Here is a 19,415-nt window from a genome sequence, read left to right as displayed (position 1 = left end):
AAGCATAAGCGAAAAATTGTGTGTTGATAGTTGTTAAACTTAGAAAGTTTTTTACGTAAAAAAAATTTGGTGGCCCTGAAAAGGGCCGTTTTCAACCTAAAGTTCGGAAACTTGAGTTTCTATTTGTTGTAGATCATCACCTAGAAAAACAGTCAGCTCTAACTGTAGAATCAAAGTTCCGTCCACCAGTAGACCACAAAAGTCGTTAAAGTCGTGTCGTTCAAAAAAGTCACCAAGGTATATCATATTGTCATAGTCGCGGAAAGGTTTAGTCTCTCCAGTCAGTCGTAGTAAGTTACCGTCGCAATCAATCGCACAGCATTCGACCTCAAAAGTGATTTCCGAATGCTCCGACTTCAGTGGAAGGATACCTAGAGATATCCAGTGTTCGTCGTCTTCGTCGTGGCTAACCTCCACTTTAAATCGCCAGATGTCGTCAACGTGGACACCTGACGAAAACTCCGTAAATAACGGAGTAACCGTACCAGTCTCGTTAGTGTAGAGAAGTTGACTAATGTTCTCTAATTCAAAAGTGCGAACAGTCGTGTACGTTAATTTTTTGTATTCAAAATCCATGACGTTTCACTGAGTCGTACAATAAACAATCGAAAATTTAAATGACGAGGCTTACAGCGTCAAGTTTCGAGCGTAATGACCTTTTACTGACCGTTTAACAGATATACTTTCACCACCCCCTCCACTCAGATCTTACAAATACTCGCAAGGTGAATTTTTACCTCCACTCTTGAAAATAGACCAATCCTGTCAATACTGATTTTTTCTTTCCGTTCTCAATCGTCACCATTGAAAATTCACACATTGCATAACGATAAAATATTATCAACGAGAGCCGACTTTTCATAATAAATTCAATATCTACAAACATAAAAATCTAGCCAACACAGAACTTACACTGAGAAAAAAAAATACTATTTCCCAAGCATGAATTTCTTGGTTCAAGAAATCTGTTCAAAATATTTATTTTATTATTATTAATTATCAATTTCTTGAGAAAAAAACATCAAATTTATTATTGTTATTATATGAATTTGATATTACATTGTTAGTAAATAAAAGAATAGCTTTACTTGAATTAAATAAAAATTATTTCTTTCAATTCTACGGAATTCTTGAGACAAAATTATGCATTCTTAAAAATTATCAAGAATATATGTTCTTGTATCAAGTGAATGTTCTTGATAAAAGTATTTTTTTTTCTCAGTGTACATCTATTCTAATATTTTCATATCCAGTTATACTTATGGTGGAATGTTCTTAAAAATAAAAATAGGTATACAAATTTGATATATATAATTTCTGGAGTGCATTATACATTATATTTAAATAAACGTTATAAATTAAAAATTCTCCATTATGCACTCTCTAACTTAAAATTAATATCAACAAAGCATAAGCGAAAAATTGTGTGCTGATAGTTGTTAAACTTAGAAAGTTTTTTACGTAAAAAAAATTTGGTGGCCCTGAAAAGGGCCGTTTTCAACCTAAAGTTCGGAAACTTAGGTTTCTATTTGTTGTAGATCATCACCTAGAAAAACAGTCAGCTCTAACTGTAGAATCAAAGTTCCGTCCACCAGTAGACCACAAACGTCGTTAAAGTCGTGTCGTTCAAAAAAGTCACCAAGGTATATCATATTGTCATAGTCGCGGAAAGGTTTAGTCTCTCCAGTCAGTCGTAGTAAGTTACCGTCGCAATCAATCGCACAGCATTCGACCTCAAAAGTGATTTCCGAATGCTCCGACTTCAGTGGAAGGATACCTAGAGATATCCAGTGTTCGTCGTCTTCGTCGTGGCTAACCTCCACTTTAAATCGCCAGATGTCGTCAACGTGGACACCTGACGAAAACTCCGTAAATAACGGAGTAACCGTACCAGTCTCGTTAGTGTAGAGAAGTTGACTAATGTTCTCTAATTCAAAAGTGCGAACAGTCGTGTACGTTAATTTTTTGTATTCAAAATCCATGACGTTTCACTGAGTCGTACAATAAACAATCGAAAATTTAAATGACGAGGCTTACAGCGTCAAGTTTCGAGCGTAATGACCTTTTACTGACCGTTTAACAGATATACTTTCACCACCCCCTCCACTCAGATCTTACAAATACTCGCAAGGTGAATTTTTACCTCCACTCTTGAAAATAGACCAATCCTGTCAATACTGATTTTTTCTTTCCGTTCTCAATCGTCACCATTGAAAATTCACACATTGCATAACGATAAAATATTATCAACGAGAGCCGACTTTTCATAATAAATTCAATATCTACAAGCATAAAAATCTAGCCAACACAGAACTTACACTGAGAAAAAAAAATACTATTTCCCAAGCATGAATTTCTTGGTTCAAGAAATCTGTTCAAAATATTTATTTTATTATTATTAATTATCAATTTCTTGAGAAAAAAACATCAAATTTATTATTGTTATTATATGAATTTGATATTACATTGTTAGTAAATAAAAGAATAGCTTTACTTGAATTAAATAAAAATTATTTCTTTCAATTCTACGGAATTCTTGAGACAAAATTATGCATTCTTAAAAATTATCAAGAATATATGTTCTTGTATCAAGTGAATGTTCTTGATAAAAGTATTTTCTTTCTCAGTGTACATCTATTCTAATATTTTCATATCCAGTTATACTTATGGTGGAATGTTCTTAAAAATAAAAATAGGTATACAAATTTGATATATATAATTTCTGGAGTGCATTATAAATTATATTTAAATAAACGTTATAAATTAAAAATTCTCTATTATGCACTCTCTAACTTAAAATTAATATCAACAAAGCATAAGCGAAAAATTGTGTGCTGATAGTTGTTAAACTTAGAAAGTTTTTTACGTAAAAAAAATTTGGTGGCCCTGAAAAGGGCCGTTTTCAACCTAAAGTTCGGAAACTTGGGTTTCTATTTGTTGTAGATCATCACCTAGAAAAACAGTCAGCTCTAACTGTAGAATCAAAGTTCCGTCCACCAGTAGACCACAAAAGTCGTTAAAGTCGTGTCGTTCAAAAAAGTCACCAAGGTATATCATATTGTCATAGTCGCGGAAAGGTTTAGTCTCTCCAGTCAGTCGTAGTAAGTTACCGTCGCAATCAATCGCACAGCATTCGACCTCAAAAGTGATTTCCGAATGCTCCGACTTCAGTGGAAGGATACCTAGAGATATCCAGTGTTCGTCGTCTTCGTCGTGGCTAACCTCCACTTTAAATCGCCAGATGTCGTCAACGTGGACACCTGACGAAAACTCCGTAAATAACGGAGTAACCGTACCAGTCTCGTTAGTGTAGAGAAGTTGACTAATGTTCTCTAATTCAAAAGTGCGAACAGTCGTGTACGTTAATTTTTTGTATTCAAAATCCATGACGTTTCACTGAGTCGAACAATAAACAATCGAAAATTTAAATGACGAGGCTTACAGCGTCAAGTTTCGAGCGTAATGACCTTTTACTGACCGTTTAACAGATATACTTTCACCACCCCCTCCACTCAGATCTTACAAATACTCGCAAGGTGAATTTTTACCTCCACTCTTGAAAATAGACCAATCCTGTCAATACTGATTTTTTCTTTCCGTTCTCAATCGTCACCATTGAAAATTCACACATTGCATAACGATAAAATATTATCAACGAGAGCCGACTTTTCATAATAAATTCAATATCTACAAGCATAAAAATCTAGCCAACACAGAACTTACACTGAGAAAAAAAAATACTATTTCCCAAGCATGAATTTCTTGGTTCAAGAAATCTGTTCAAAATATTTATTTTATTATTATTAATTATCAATTTCTTGAGAAAAAAACATCAAATTTATTATTGTTATTATATGAATTTGATATTACATTGTTAGTAAATAAAAGAATAGCTTTACTTGAATTAAATAAAAATTATTTCTTTCAATTCTACGGAATTCTTGAGACAAAATTATGCATTCTTAAAAATTATCAAGAATATATGTTCTTGTATCAAGTGAATGTTCTTGATAAAAGTATTTTCTTTCTCAGTGTACATCTATTCTAATATTTTCATATCCAGTTATACTTATGGTGGAATGTTCTTAAAAATAAAAATAGGTATACAAATTTGATATATATAATTTCTGGAGTGCATTATAAATTATATTTAAATAAACGTTATAAATTAAAAATTCTCTATTATGCACTCTCTAACTTAAAATTAATATCAACAAAGCATAAGCGAAAAATTGTGTGCTGATAGTTGTTAAACTTAGAAAGTTTTTTACGTAAAAAAAATTTAGTGGCCCTGAAAAGGGCCGTTTTCAACCTAAAGTTCGGAAACTTGGGTTTCTATTTGTTGTAGATCATCACCTAGAAAAACAGTCAGCTCTAACTGTAGAATCAAAGTTCCGTCCACCAGTAGACCACAAAAGTCGTTAAAGTCGTGTCGTTCAAAAAAGTCACCAAGGTATATCATATTGTCATAGTCGCGGAAAGGTTTAGTCTCTCCAGTCAGTCGTAGTAAGTTACCGTCGCAATCAATCGCACAGCATTCGACCTCAAAAGTGATTTCCGAATGCTCCGACTTCAGTGGAAGGATACCTAGAGATATCCAGTGTTCGTCGTCTTCGTCGTGGCTAACCTCCACTTTAAATCGCCAGATGTCGTCAACGTGGACACCTGACGAAAACTCCGTAAATAACGGAGTAACCGTACCAGTCTCGTTAGTGTAGAGAAGTTGACTAATGTTCTCTAATTCAAAAGTGCGAACAGTCGTGTACGTTAATTTTTTGTATTCAAAATCCATGACGTTTCACTGAGTCGTACAATAAACAATCGAAAATTTAAATGACGAGGCTTACAGCGTCAAGTTTCGAGCGTAATGACCTTTTACTGACCGTTTAACAGATATACTTTCACCACCCCCTCCACTCAGATCTTACAAATACTCGCAAGGTGAATTTTTACCTCCACTCTTGAAAATAGACCAATCCTGTCAATAATGATTTTTTCTTTCCGTTCTCAATCGTCACCATTGAAAATTCACACATTGCATAACGATAAAATATTATCAACGAGAGCCGACTTTTCATAATAAATTCAATATCTACAAGCATAAAAATCTAGCCAACACAGAACTTACACTGAGAAAAAAAAATACTATTTCCCAAGCATGAATTTCTTGGTTCAAGAAATCTGTTCAAAATATTTATTTTATTATTATTAATTATCAATTTCTTGAGAAAAAAACATCAAATTTATTATTGTTATTATATGAATTTGATATTACATTGTTAGTAAATAAAAGAATAGCTTTACTTGAATTAAATAAAAATTATTTCTTTCAATTCTACGGAATTCTTGAGACAAAATTATGCATTCTTAAAAATTATCAAGAATATATGTTCTTGTATCAAGTGAATGTTCTTGATAAAAGTATTTTTTTTTCTCAGTGTACATCTATTCTAATATTTTAATATCCAGTTATACTTATGGTGGAATGTTCTTAAAAATAAAAATAGGTATACAAATTTGATATATATAATTTCTGGAGTGCATTATAAATTCTATTTAAATAAACGTTATAAATTAAAAATTCTCTATTATGCACTCTCTAACTTAAAATTAATATCAACAAAGCATAAGCGAAAAATTGTGTGCTGATAGTTGTTAAACTTAGAAAGTTTTTTACGTAAAAAAAATTTGGTGTCCCTGAAAAGGGCCGTTTTCAACCTAAAGTTCGGAAACTTGGGTTTCTATTTGTTGTAGATCATCACCTAGAAAAACAGTCAGCTCTAACTGTAGAATCAAAGTTCCGTCCACCAGTAGACCACAAAAGTCGTTAAAGTCGTGTCGTTCAAAAAAGTCATCAAGGTATATCATATTGTCATAGTCGCGGAAAGGTTTAGTCTCTCCAGTCAGTCGTAGTAAGTTACCGTCGCAATCAATCGCACAGCATTCGACCTCAAAAGTGATTTCCGAATGCTCCGACTTCAGTGGAAGGATACCTAGAGATATCCAGTGTTCGTCGTCTTCGTCGTGGCTAACCTCGACTTTAAATCGCCAGATGTCGTCAACGTGGACACCTGACGAAAACTCCGTAAATAACGGAGTAACCGTACCAGTCTCGTTAGTGTAGAGAAGTTGACTAATGTTCTCTAATTCAAAAGTGCGAACAGTCGTGTACGTTAATTTTTTGTATTCAAAATCCATGACGTTTCACTGAGTCGTACAATAAACAATCGAAAATTTAAATGACGAGGCTTACAGCGTCAAGTTTCGAGCGTAATGACCTTTTACTGACCGTTTAACAGATATACTTTCACCACCCCCTCCACTCAGATCTTACAAATACTCGCAAGGTGAATTTTTACCTCCACTCTTGAAAATAGACCAATCCTGTCAATACTGATTTTTTCTTTCCGTTCTCAATCGTCACCATTGAAAATTCACACATTGCATAACGATAAAATATTATCAACGAGAGCCGACTTTTCATAATAAATTCAATATCTACAAGCATAAAAATCTAGCCAACACAGAACTTACACTGAGAAAAAAAAATACTATTTCCCAAGCATGAATTTCTTGGTTCAAGAAATCTGTTCAAAATATTTATTTTATTATTATTAATTATCAATTTCTTGAGAAAAAAACATCAAATTTATTATTGTTATTATATGAATTTGATATTACATTGTTAGTAAATAAAAGAATAGCATTACTTGAATTAAATAAAAATTATTTCTTTCAATTCTACGGAATTCTTGAGACAAAATTATGCATTCTTAAAAATTATCAAGAATATATGTTCTTGTATCAAGTGAATGTTCTTGATAAAAGTATTTTCTTTCTCAGTGTACATCTATTCTAATATTTTCATATCCAGTTATACTTATGGTGGAATGTTCTTAAAAATAAAAATAGGTATACAAATTTGATATATATAATTTCTGGAGTGCATTATAAATTATATTTAAATAAACGTTATAAATTAAAAATTCTCTATTATGCACTCTCTAACTTAAAATTAATATCAACAAAGCATAAGCGAAAAATTGTGTGCTGATAGTTGTTAAACTTAGAAAGTTTTTTACGTAAAAAAAATTTGGTGGCCCTGAAAAGGGCCGTTTTCAACCTAAAGTTCGGAAACTTGGGTTTCTATTTGTTGTAGATCATCACCTAGAAAAACAGTCAGCTCTAACTGTAGAATCAAAGTTCCGTCCACCAGTAGACCACAAAAGTCGTTAAAGTCGTGTCGTTCAAAAAAGTCACCAAGGTATATCATATTGTCATAGTCGCGGAAAGGTTTAGTCTCTCCAGTCAGTCGTAGTAAGTTACCGTCGCAATCAATCGCACAGCATTCGACCTCAAAAGTGATTTCCGAATGCTCCGACTTCAGTGGAAGGATACCTAGAGATATCCAGTGTTCGTCGTCTTCGTCGTGGCTAACCTCCACTTTAAATCGCCAGATGTCGTCAACGTGGACACCTGACGAAAACTCCGTAAATAACGGAGTAACCGTACCAGTCTCGTTAGTGTAGAGAAGTTGACTAATGTTCTCTAATTCAAAAGTGCGAACAGTCGTGTACGTTAATTTTTTGTATTCAAAATCCATGACGTTTCACTGAGTCGTACAATAAACAATCGAAAATTTAAATGACGAGGCTTACAGCGTCAAGTTTCGAGCGTAATGACCTTTACTGACCGTTTGACGGATAGACTTTCACCACCCCCTCCACTCAGATCTTACAAATACTCGCAAGGTGAATTTTTACCCCCACTCTTAAAAATAGACCAATCCTGTCAATACTGATTTTTTCTTTCCGTTCTCAATTGTTACCATTAAAAATTCACACATTGCATAACGATAAAATATTATCAACAAGAGCCGACTTTTCATAATATATTCAATATCTACAAGCATAAAAATCTAGCCAACACAGAACTTACACTGAGAAAAAAAAATACTATTTCCCAAGCATGAATTTCTTGGTTCAAGAAATCTGTTCAAAATATTTATTTTATTATTATTAATTATCAATTTCTTGAGAAAAAAACATCAAATTTATTATTGTTATTATATGAATTTGATATTACATTGTTAGTAAATAAAAGAATAGCTTTACTTGAATTAAATAAAAATTATTTCTTTCAATTCTACGGAATTCTTGAGACAAAAATATGCATTCTTAAAAATTATCAAGAATATATGTTCTTGTATCAAGTGAATGTTCTTGATAAAAGTATTTTTTTTTCTCAGTGTACATGTATTCTAATATTTTCATATCCAGTTATACTTATGGTGGAATGTTCTTAAAAATAAAAATAGGTATACAAATTTGATATATATAATTTCTGGAGTGCATTATAAATTATATTTAAATAAACGTTACAAATTAAAAATTCTCTATTATGCACTCTCTTACTTAAAATTAATATCAACAAAGCATAAGCGAAAAATTGTGTGCTGATAGTTGTTAAACTTAGAAAGTTTTTTACGTAAAAAAAATTTGGTGGCCCTGAAAAGGGCCGTTTTCAACCTAAAGTTCGGAAACTTGGGTTTCTATTTGTTGTAGATCATCACCTAGAAAAACAGTCAGCTCTAACTGTAGAATCAAAGTTCCGTCCACCAGTAGACCACAAAAGTCGTTAAAGTCGTGTCGTTCAAAAAAGTCACCAAGGTATATCATATTGTCATAGTCGCGGAAAGGTTTAGTCTCTCCAGTCAGTCGTAGTAAGTTACCGTCGCAATCAATCGCACAGCATTCGACCTCAAAAGTGATTTCCGAATGCTCCGACTTCAGTGGAAGGATACCTAGAGATATCCAGTGTTCGTCGTCTTCGTCGTGGCTAACCTCCACTTTAAATCGCCAGATGTCGTCAACGTGGACACCTGACGAAAACTCCGTAAATAACGGAGTAACCGTACCAGTCTCGTTAGTGTAGAGAAGTTGACTAATGTTCTCTAATTCAAAAGTGCGAACAGTCGTGTACGTTAATTTTTTGTATTCAAAATCCATGACGTTTCACTGAGTCGTACAATAAACAATCGAAAATTTAAATGACGAGGCTTACAGCGTCAAGTTTCGAGCGTAATGACCTTTTACTGACCGTTTAACAGATATACTTTCACCACCCCCTCCACTCAGATCTTACAAATACTCGCAAGGTGAATTTTTACCTCCACTCTTGAAAATAGACCAATCCTGTCAATACTGATTTTTTCTTTCCGTTCTCAATTGTCACCATTGAAAATTCACACATTGCATAACGATAAAATATTATCAACGAGAGCCGACTTTTCATAATAAATTCAATATCTACAAGCATAAAAATCTAGCCAACACAGAACTTACACTGAGAAAAAAAAATACTATTTCCCAAGCATGAATTTCTTGGTTCAAGAAATCTGTTCAAAATATTTATTTTATTATTATTAATTATCAATTTCTTGAGAAAAAAACATCAAATTTATTATTGTTATTATATGAATTTGATATTACATTGTTAGTAAATAAAAGAATAGCATTACTTGAATTAAATAAAAATTATTTCTTTCAATTCTACGGAATTCTTGAGACAAAATTATGCATTCTTAAAAATTATCAAGAATATATGTTCTTGTATCAAGTGAATGTTCTTGATAAAAGTATTTTCTTTCTCAGTGTACATCTATTCTAATATTTTCATATCCAGTTATACTTATGGTGGAATGTTCTTAAAAATAAAAATAGGTATACAAATTTGATATATATAATTTCTGGAGTGCATTATAAATTATATTTAAATAAACGTTATAAATTAAAAATTCTCTATTATGCACTCTCTAACTTAAAATTAATATCAACAAAGCATAAGCGAAAAATTGTGTGCTGATAGTTGTTAAACTTAGAAAGTTTTTTACGTAAAAAAAATTTGGTGGCCCTGAAAAGGGCCGTTTTCAACCTAAAGTTCGGAAACTTGGGTTTCTATTTGTTGTAGATCATCACCTAGAAAAACAGTCAGCTCTAACTGTAGAATCAAAGTTCCGTCCACCAGTAGACCACAAAAGTCGTTAAAGTCGTGTCGTTCAAAAAAGTCACCAAGGTATATCATATTGTCATAGTCGCGGAAAGGTTTAGTCTCTCCAGTCAGTCGTAGTAAGTTACCGTCGCAATCAATCGCACAGCATTCGACCTCAAAAGTGATTTCCGAATGCTCCGACTTCAGTGGAAGGATACCTAGAGATATCCAGTGTTCGTCGTCTTCGTCGTGGCTAACCTCCACTTTAAATCGCCAGATGTCGTCAACGTGGACACCTGACGAAAACTCCGTAAATAACGGAGTAACCGTACCAGTCTCGTTAGTGTAGAGAAGTTGACTAATGTTCTCTAATTCAAAAGTGCGAACAGTCGTGTACGTTAATTTTTTGTATTCAAAATCCATGACGTTTGACTGAGTCGTACAATAAACAATCGAAAATTTAAATGACGAGGCTTACAGCGTCAAGTTTCGAGCGTAATGACCTTTACTGACCGTTTGACGGATAGACTTTCACCACCCCCTCCACTCAGATCTTACAAATACTCGCAAGGTGAATTTTTACCCCTACTCTTAAAAATAGACCAATCCTGTCAATACTGATTTTTTCTTTCCGTTCTCAATTGTTACCATTAAAAATTCACACATTGCATAACGATAAAATATTATCAACGAGAGCCGACTTTTCATAATAAATTCAATATCTACAAGCATAAGAATCTAGCAGACACAGAACTTACACTGAGAAAAAAAAATACTATTTTCCAAGCATGAATTTCTTGGTTCAAGAAATCTGTTCAAAATATTTATTTTATTATTATTAATTATCAATTTCTTGAGAAAAAAACATCAAATTTATTATTGTTATTATATGAATTTGATATTACATTGTTAGTAAATAAAAGAATAGCTTTACTTGAATTAAATAAAAATTATTTCTTTCAATTCTACGGAATTCTTGAGACAAAATTATGCATTCTTAAAAATTATCAAGAATATATGTTCTCGTATCAAGTGAATGTTCTTGATAAAAGTATTTTTTTTTCTCAGTGTACATCTATTCTAATATTTTCATATCCAGTTATACTCATGATGGAATGTTCTTGAAAATAAAAATAGGTATACAAATTTGATATATATAATTTCTGAAGTGCATTATAAATTATATTTAAATGAACGTTATAAATTAAAAATTCTCCATTATGCACTCTCTAACTTAAAATTAATATCAACAAAGCATAAGCGAAAAATTGTGTGCTGATAGTTGTTAAACTTAGAAAGTTTTTTACGTAAAAAAAATTTGGTGGCCCTGAAAAGGGCCGTTTTCAACCTAAAGTTCGGAAACTTGGGTTTCTATTTGTCGTAGATCATCACCTAGAAAAACAGTCAGCTCTAACTGTAGAATCAAAGTTCCGTCCACCAGTAGACCACAAAAGTCGTTAAAGTCGTGTCGTTCAAAAAAGTCACCAAGGTATATCATATTGTCATAGTCGCGGAAAGGTTTAGTCTCTCCAGTCAGTCGTAGTAAGTTACCGTCGCAATCAATCGCACAGCATTCGACCTCAAAAGTGATTTCCGAATGCTCCGACTTCAGTGGAAGGATACCTAGAGATATCCAGTGTTCGTCGTCTTCGTCGTGGCTAACCTCCACTTTAAATCGCCAGATGTCGTCAACGTGGACACCTGACGAAAACTCCGTAAATAACGGAGTAACCGTACCAGTCTCGTTAGTGTAGAGAAGTTGACTAATGTTCTCTAATTCAAAAGTGCGAACAGTCGTGTACGTTAATTCTTTGTATTCAAAATCCATGACGTTTCACTGAGTCGTACAATAAACAATCGAAAATTTAAATGACGAGGCTTACAGCGTCAAGTTTCGAGCGTAATGACCTTTACTGACCGTTTGACGGATAGACTTTCACCACCCCCTCCACTCAGATCTTACAAATACTCGCAAGGTGAATTTTTACCCCCACTCTTAAAAATAGACCAATCCTGTCAATACTGATTTTTTCTTTCCGTTCTCAATTGTTACCATTAAAAATTCACACATTGCATAACGATAAAATATTATCAACAAGAGCCGACTTTTCATAATATATTCAATATCTACAAGCATAAAAATCTAGCCAACACAGAACTTACACTGAGAAAAAAAAATACTATTTTCCAAGCATGAATTTCTTGGTTCAAGAAATCTGTTCAAAATATTTATTTTATTATTATTAATTATCAATTTCTTAAGAAAAAAACATCAAATTTATTATTGTTATTATATGAATTTGATATTACATTGTTAGTAAATAAAAGAATAGCTTTACTTGAATTAAATAAAAATTATTTCTTTCAATTCTACGGAATTCTTGAGACAAAATTATGCATTCTTAAAAATTATCAAGAGTATATGTTCTTGTATCAAGTGAATGTTCTTGATAAAAGTATTTTTTTTTCTCAGTGTACATCTATTCTAATATTTTCATATCCAAATTTACAAATACTCGCAAGGTGAATTTTTACCCCCACTCTTAAAAATAGACCAATCCTGTCAATACTGATTTTTTCTTTCCGTTCTCAATTGTTACCATTAAAAATTTACACATTGCATAACGATAAAATATTATCAACAAGAGCCGACTTTTCATAATATATTCAATATCTACAAGCATAAAAATCTAGCCAACACAGAACTTACACTGAGAAAAAAAAATACTATTTCCCAAGCATGAATTTCTTGGTTCAAGAAATCTGTTCAAAATATTTATTTTATTATTATTAATTATCAATTTCTTGAGAAAAAAACATCAAATTTATTATTGTTATTATATGAATTTGATATTACATTGTTAGTAAATAAAAGAATAGCTTTACTTGAATTAAATAAAAATTATTTCTTTCAATTCTACGGAATTCTTGAGACAAAATTATGCATTCTTAAAAATTATCAAGAATATATGTTCTTGTATCAAGTGAATGTTCTTGATAAAAGTATTTTTTTTTCTCAGTGTACATCTATTCTAATATTTTCATATCCAGTTATACTTATGGTGGAATGTTTTTAAAAATAAAAATAGGTATACAAATTTGATATATATAATTTCTGGAGTGCATTATAAATTATATTTAAATAAACGTTATAAATTAAAAATTCTCTATTATGCACTCTCTAACTTAAAATTAATATCAACAAAGCATAAGCGAAAAATTGTGTGCTGATAGTTGTTAAACTTAGAAAGTTTTTTACGTAAAAAAAATTTGGTGGCCCTGGAAAGGGCCGTTTTCAACCTAAAGTTCGGAAACTTGGGTTTCTATTTGTTGTAGATCATCACCTAGAAAAACAGTCAGCTCTAACTGTAGAATCAAAGTTCCGTCCACCAGTAGACCACAAAAGTCGTTAAAGTCGTGTCGTTCAAAAAAGTCACCAAGGTATATCATATTGTCATAGTCGCGGAAAGGTTTAATCTCTCCAGTCACTCGTAGTAAGTTACCGTCGCAATCAATCGCACAGCATTCGACCTCAAAAGTGATTTCCGAATGCTCCGACTTCAGTGGAAGGATACCTAGAGATATCCAGTGTTCGTCGTCTTCGTCGTGGCTAACCTCCACTTTAAATCGCCAGATGTCGTCAACGTGGACACCTGACGAAAACTCCGTAAATAACGGAGTAACCGTACCAGTCTCGTTAGTGTAGAGAAGTTGACTAATGTTCTCTAATTCAAAAGTGCGATCAGTCGTGTACGTTAATTTTTTGTATTCAAAATCCATGACGTTTCACTGAGTCGTACAATAAACAATCGAAAATTTAAATGACGAGGCTTACAGCGTCAAGTTTCGAGCGTAATGACCTTTACTGACCGTTTGACGGATAGACTTTCACCACCCCCTCCACTCAGATCTTACAAACACTCGCAAGGTGAATTTTTACCCCCACTCTTAAAAATAGACCAATCCTGTCAATACTGATTTTTTCTTTCCGTTCTCAATTGTTACCATTAAAAATTCACACATTGCATAACGATAAAATATTATCAACAAGAGCCGACTTTTCATAATATATTCAATATCTACAAGCATAAAAATCTAGCCAACACAGAACTTACACTGAGAAAAAAAAATACTATTTCCCAAGCATGAATTTCTTGGTTCAAGAAATCTGTTCAAAATATTTATTTTATTATTATTAATTATCAATTTCTTGAGAAAAAAACATCAAATTTATTATTGTTATTATATGAATTTGAAATTACATTGTTAGTAAATAAAAGAATAGCTTTACTTGAATTAAATAAAAATTATTTCTTTCTATTCTACGGAATTCTTGAGACAAAATTATGCATTCTTAAAAATTATCAAGAATATATGTTCTTGTATCAAGTGAATGTTCTTGATAAAAGTATTTTTTTTTTTCAGTGTACATCTATTCTAATATTTTCATATCCAGTTATACTTATGGTGGAATGTTCTTAAAAATAAAAATAGGTATACAAATTTGATATATATAATTTCTGGAGTGCATTATAAATTATATTTAAATAAACGTTATAAATTAAAAATTCTCCATTATGCACTCTCTAACTTAAAATTAATATCAACAAAGCATAAGCGAAAAATTGTGTGCTGATAGTTGTTAAACTTAGAAAGTTTTTTACGTAAAAAAAATTTGGTGGCCCTGAAAAGGGCCGTTTTCAACCTAAAGTTCGGAAACTTGGGTTTCTATTTGTTGTAGATCATCACCTAGAAAAACAGTCAGCTCTAACTGTAGAATCAAAGTTCCGTCCACCAGTAGACCACAAAAGTCGTTAAAGTCGTGTCGTTCAAAAAAGTCACCAAGGTATATCATATTGTCATAGTCGCGGAAAGGTTTAGTCTCTCCAGTCAGTCGTAGTAAGTTACCGTCGCAATCAATCGCACAGCATTCGACCTCAAAAGTGATTTCCGAATGCTCCGACTTCAGTGGAAGGATACCTAGAGATATCCAGTGTTCGTCGTCTTTGTCGTGGCTAACCTCGACTTTAAATCGCCAGATGTCGTCAACGTGGACACCTGACGAAAACTCCGTAAATAACGGAGTAACCGTACCAGTCTCGTTAGTGTAGAGAAGTTGACTAATGTTCTCTAATTCAAAAGTGCGAACAGTCGTGTACGTTAATTTTTTGTATTCAAAATCCATGACGTTTCACTGAGTCGTACAATAAACAATCGAAAATTTAAATGACGAGGCTTACAGCGTCAAGTTTCGAGCGTAATGACCTTTACTGACCGTTTGACGGATAGACTTTCACCACCCCCTCTACTCAGATCTTACAAATACTTGCAAGGTGAATTTTTACCCCCACTCTTAAAAATAGACCAATCCTGTCAATACTGATTTTTTCTTTCCGTTCTCAATTGTTACCATTAAAAATTCACACATTGCATAACGATAAAATATTATCATCAAGAGCCGACTTTTCATAATATATTCAATATCTACAAGCATAAAAATCTAGCCAACACAGAACTTACACTGAGAAAAAAAAATACTATTTTCCAAGCATGAATTTCTTGGTTCAAGAAATCTGTTCAAAATATTTATTTTATTATTATTAATTATCAATTTCTTGAGAAAATAACATCAAATTTATTATTGTTATTATATGAATTTGAAATTACATTGTTAGTAAATAAAAGAATAGCTTTACTTGAATTAAATAAAAATTATTTCTTTCAATTCTACGGAATTCTTGAGACAAAATTATGCATTCTTAAAAATTATCAAGAATATATGTTCTTGTATCAAGTGAATGTTCTTGATAAAAGTATTTTTTTTTCTCAGTGTACATCTATTCTAATATTTTCATATCCAGTTATACTCATGGTGGAATGTTCTTGAAAATAAAAATAGGTATACAAATTTGATATATATAATTTCTGAAGTGCATTATAAATTATATTTAAATGAACGTTATAAATTAAAAATTCTCCATTATGCACTCTCTAACTTAAAATTAATATCAACAATGCATAAGCGAAAAATTGTGTGCTGATAGTTGTTAAACTTAGAAAGTTTTTTACGTAAAAAAAATTTGGTGGCCCTGAAAAGGGCCGTTTTCAACCTAAAGTTCGGAAACTTGGGTTTCTATTTGTTGTAGATCATCACCTAGAAAAACAGTCAGCTCTAACTGTAGAATCAAAGTTCCGTCCACCAGTAGACCACAAAAGTCGTTAAAGTCGTGTCGTTCAAAAAAGTCACCAAGGTATATCATATTGTCATAGTCGCGGAAAGGTTTAGTCTCTCCAGTCAGTCGTAGTAAGTTACCTTCGCAATCAATCGCACAGCATTCGACCTCAAAAGTGATTTCCGAATGCTCCGACTTCAGTGGAAGGATACCTAGAGATATCCAGTGTTCGTCGTCTTTGTCGTGGCTAACCTCCACTTTAAATCGCCAGATGTCGTCAACGTGGACACCTGACGAAAACTCCGTAAATAACGGAGTAACCGTACCAGTCTCGTTAGTGTAGAGAAGTTGACTAATGTTCTCTAATTCAAAAGTGCGAACAGTCGTGTACGTTAATTTTTTGTATTCAAAATCCATGACGTTTCACTGAGTCGTACAATAAACAATCGAAAATTTAAATGACGAGGCTTACAGCGTCAAGTTTCGAGCGTAATGACCTTTACTGACCGTTTGACGGATAGACTTTCACCACCCCCTCCACTCAGATCTTACAAATACTCGCAAGGTGAATTTTTACCCCCACTCTTAAAAATAGACCAATCCTGTCAATACTGATTTTTTCTTTCCGTTCTCAATTTTTACCATTAAAAATTCACACATTGCATAACGATAAAATATTATCAACAAGAGCCGACTTTTCATAATATATTCAATATCTACAAGCATAAAAATCTAGCCAACACAGAACTTACACTGAAAAAAAAAAATACTATTTCCCAAGCATGAATTTCTTGGTTCAAGAAATCTGTTCAAAATATTTATTTTATTATTATTAATTATCAATTTCTTGAGAAAAAAACATCAAATTTAAAATTGTTATTATATGAATTTGATATTACATTGTTAGTAAATAAAAGAATAGCTTTACTTGAATTAAATAAAAATTATTTCTTTCAATTCTACGGAATTCTTGAGACAAAATTATGCATTCTTAAAAATTATCAAGAATATATGTTCTTGTATCAAGTGAATGTTCTTGATAAAAGTATTTTTTTTTCTCAGTGTACATCTATTCTAATATTTTCATATCCAGTTATACTTATGGTGGAATGTTCTTAAAAATAAAAATAGGTATACAAATTTGATATATATAATTTCTGGAGTGCATTATAAATTATATTTAAATAAACGTTATAAATTAAAAATTCTCTATTATGCACTCTCTTACTTAAAATTAATATCAACAAAGCATAAGCGAAAAATTGTGTGCTGATAGTTGTTAAACTTAGAAAGTTTTTTACGTAAAAAAAATTTGGTGGCCCTGAAAAGGGCCGTTTTCAACCTAAAGTTCGGAAACTTGGGTTTCTATTTGTTGTAGATCATCACCTAGAAAAACAGTCAGCTCTAACTGTAGAATCAAAGTTCCGTCCACCAGTAGACCACAAAAGTCGTTAAAGTCGTGTCGTTCAAAAAAGTCACCAAGGTATATCATATTGTCATAGTCGCGGAAAGGTTTAGTCTCTCCAGTCAGTCGTAGTAAGTTACCGTCGCAATCAATCGCACAGCATTCGACCTCAAAAGTGATTTCCGAATGCTCCGACTTCAGTGGAAGGATACCTAGAGATATCCAGTGTTCGTCGTCTTCATCGTGGCTAACCTCCACTTTAAATCGCCAGATGTCGTCAACGTGGACACCTGACGAAAACTCCGTAAATAACGGAGTAACCGTACCAGTCTCGTTAGTGTAGAGAAGTTGACTAATGTTCTCTAATTCAAAAGTGCGAACAGTCGTGTACGTTAATTTTTTGTATTCAAAATCCATGACGTTTCACTGAGTCGTACAATAAACAATCGAAAATTTAAATGACGAGGCTTACAGCGTCAAGTTTCGAGCGTAATGACCTTTACTAACCGTTTGACGGATAGACTTTCACCACCCCCTCCACTCAGATCTTACAAATACTCGCAAGGTGAATTTTTACCCCCACTCTTAAAAATAGACCAATCCTGTCAATACTGATTTTTTCTTTCCGTTCTCAATTGTTACCATTAAAAATTCACACATTGCATAACGATAAAATATTATCAACGAGAGCCGACTTTTCATAATAAATTCAATATCTACAAGCATAAGAATCTAGCAGACACAGAACTTACACTGAGAAAAAAAAATACTATTTCCCAAGCATGAATTTCTTGGTTCAAGAAATCTGTTCAAAATATTTATTTTATTATTATTAATTATCAAATTCTTGAGAAAAAAACATCAAATTTATTATTGTTATTGTATGAATTTGATATTACATTGTTAGTAAATAAAAGAATAGCTTTACTTGAATTAAATAAAAATTATTTCTTTCAATTCTACGGAATTCTTGAGACAAAATTATGCATTCTTAAAAATTATCAAGAATATATGTTCTCGTATCAAGTGAATGTTCTTGATAAAAGTATTTTTTTTTCTCAGTGTACATCTATTCTAATATTTTCATATCCAGTTATACTCATGATGGAATGTTCTTGAAAATAAAAATAGGTATACAAATTTGATATATATAATTTCTGAAGTGCATTATAAATTATATTTAAATGAACGTTATAAATTAAAAATTCTCTATTATGCACTCTCTAACTTAAAATTAATATCAACAAAGCATAAGCGAAAAATTGTGTGCTGATAGTTGTTAAACTTAGAAAGTTTTTTACGTAAAAAAAATTTGGTGGCCCTGGAAAGGGCCGTTTTCAACCTAAAGTTCGGAAACTTGGGTTTCTATTTGTTGTAGATCATCACCTAGAAAAACAGTCAGCTCTAACTGTAGAATCAAAGTTCCGTCCACCAGTAGACCACAAAAGTCGTTAAAGTCGTGTCGTTCAAAAAAGTCACCAAGGTATATCATATTGTCATAGTCGCGGAAAGGTTTAGTCTCTCCAGTCAGTCGTAGTAAGTTACCGTCGCAATCAATCGCACAGCATTCGACCTCAAAAGTGATTTCCGAATGCTCCGACTTCAGTGGAAGGATACCTAGAGATATCTAGTGTTCGTCGTCTTCGTCGTGGCTAACCTCGACTTTAAATCGCCAGATGTCGTCAACGTGGACACCTGACGAAAACTCCGTAAATAACGGAGTAACCGTACCAGTCTCGTTAGTGTAGAGAAGTTGACTAATGTTCTCTAATTCAAAAGTGCGAACAGTCGTGTACGTTAATTTTTTGTATTCAAAATCCATGACGTTTCACTGAGTCGTACAATAA

The sequence above is a fragment of the Microplitis demolitor genome, chromosome 1 (assembly GCF_026212275.2).
Source record: "Microplitis demolitor isolate Queensland-Clemson2020A chromosome 1, iyMicDemo2.1a, whole genome shotgun sequence".
NCBI lineage: Eukaryota > Metazoa > Arthropoda > Insecta > Hymenoptera > Braconidae > Microplitis > Microplitis demolitor.
This window is presented reverse-complemented; position numbering follows the sequence as displayed.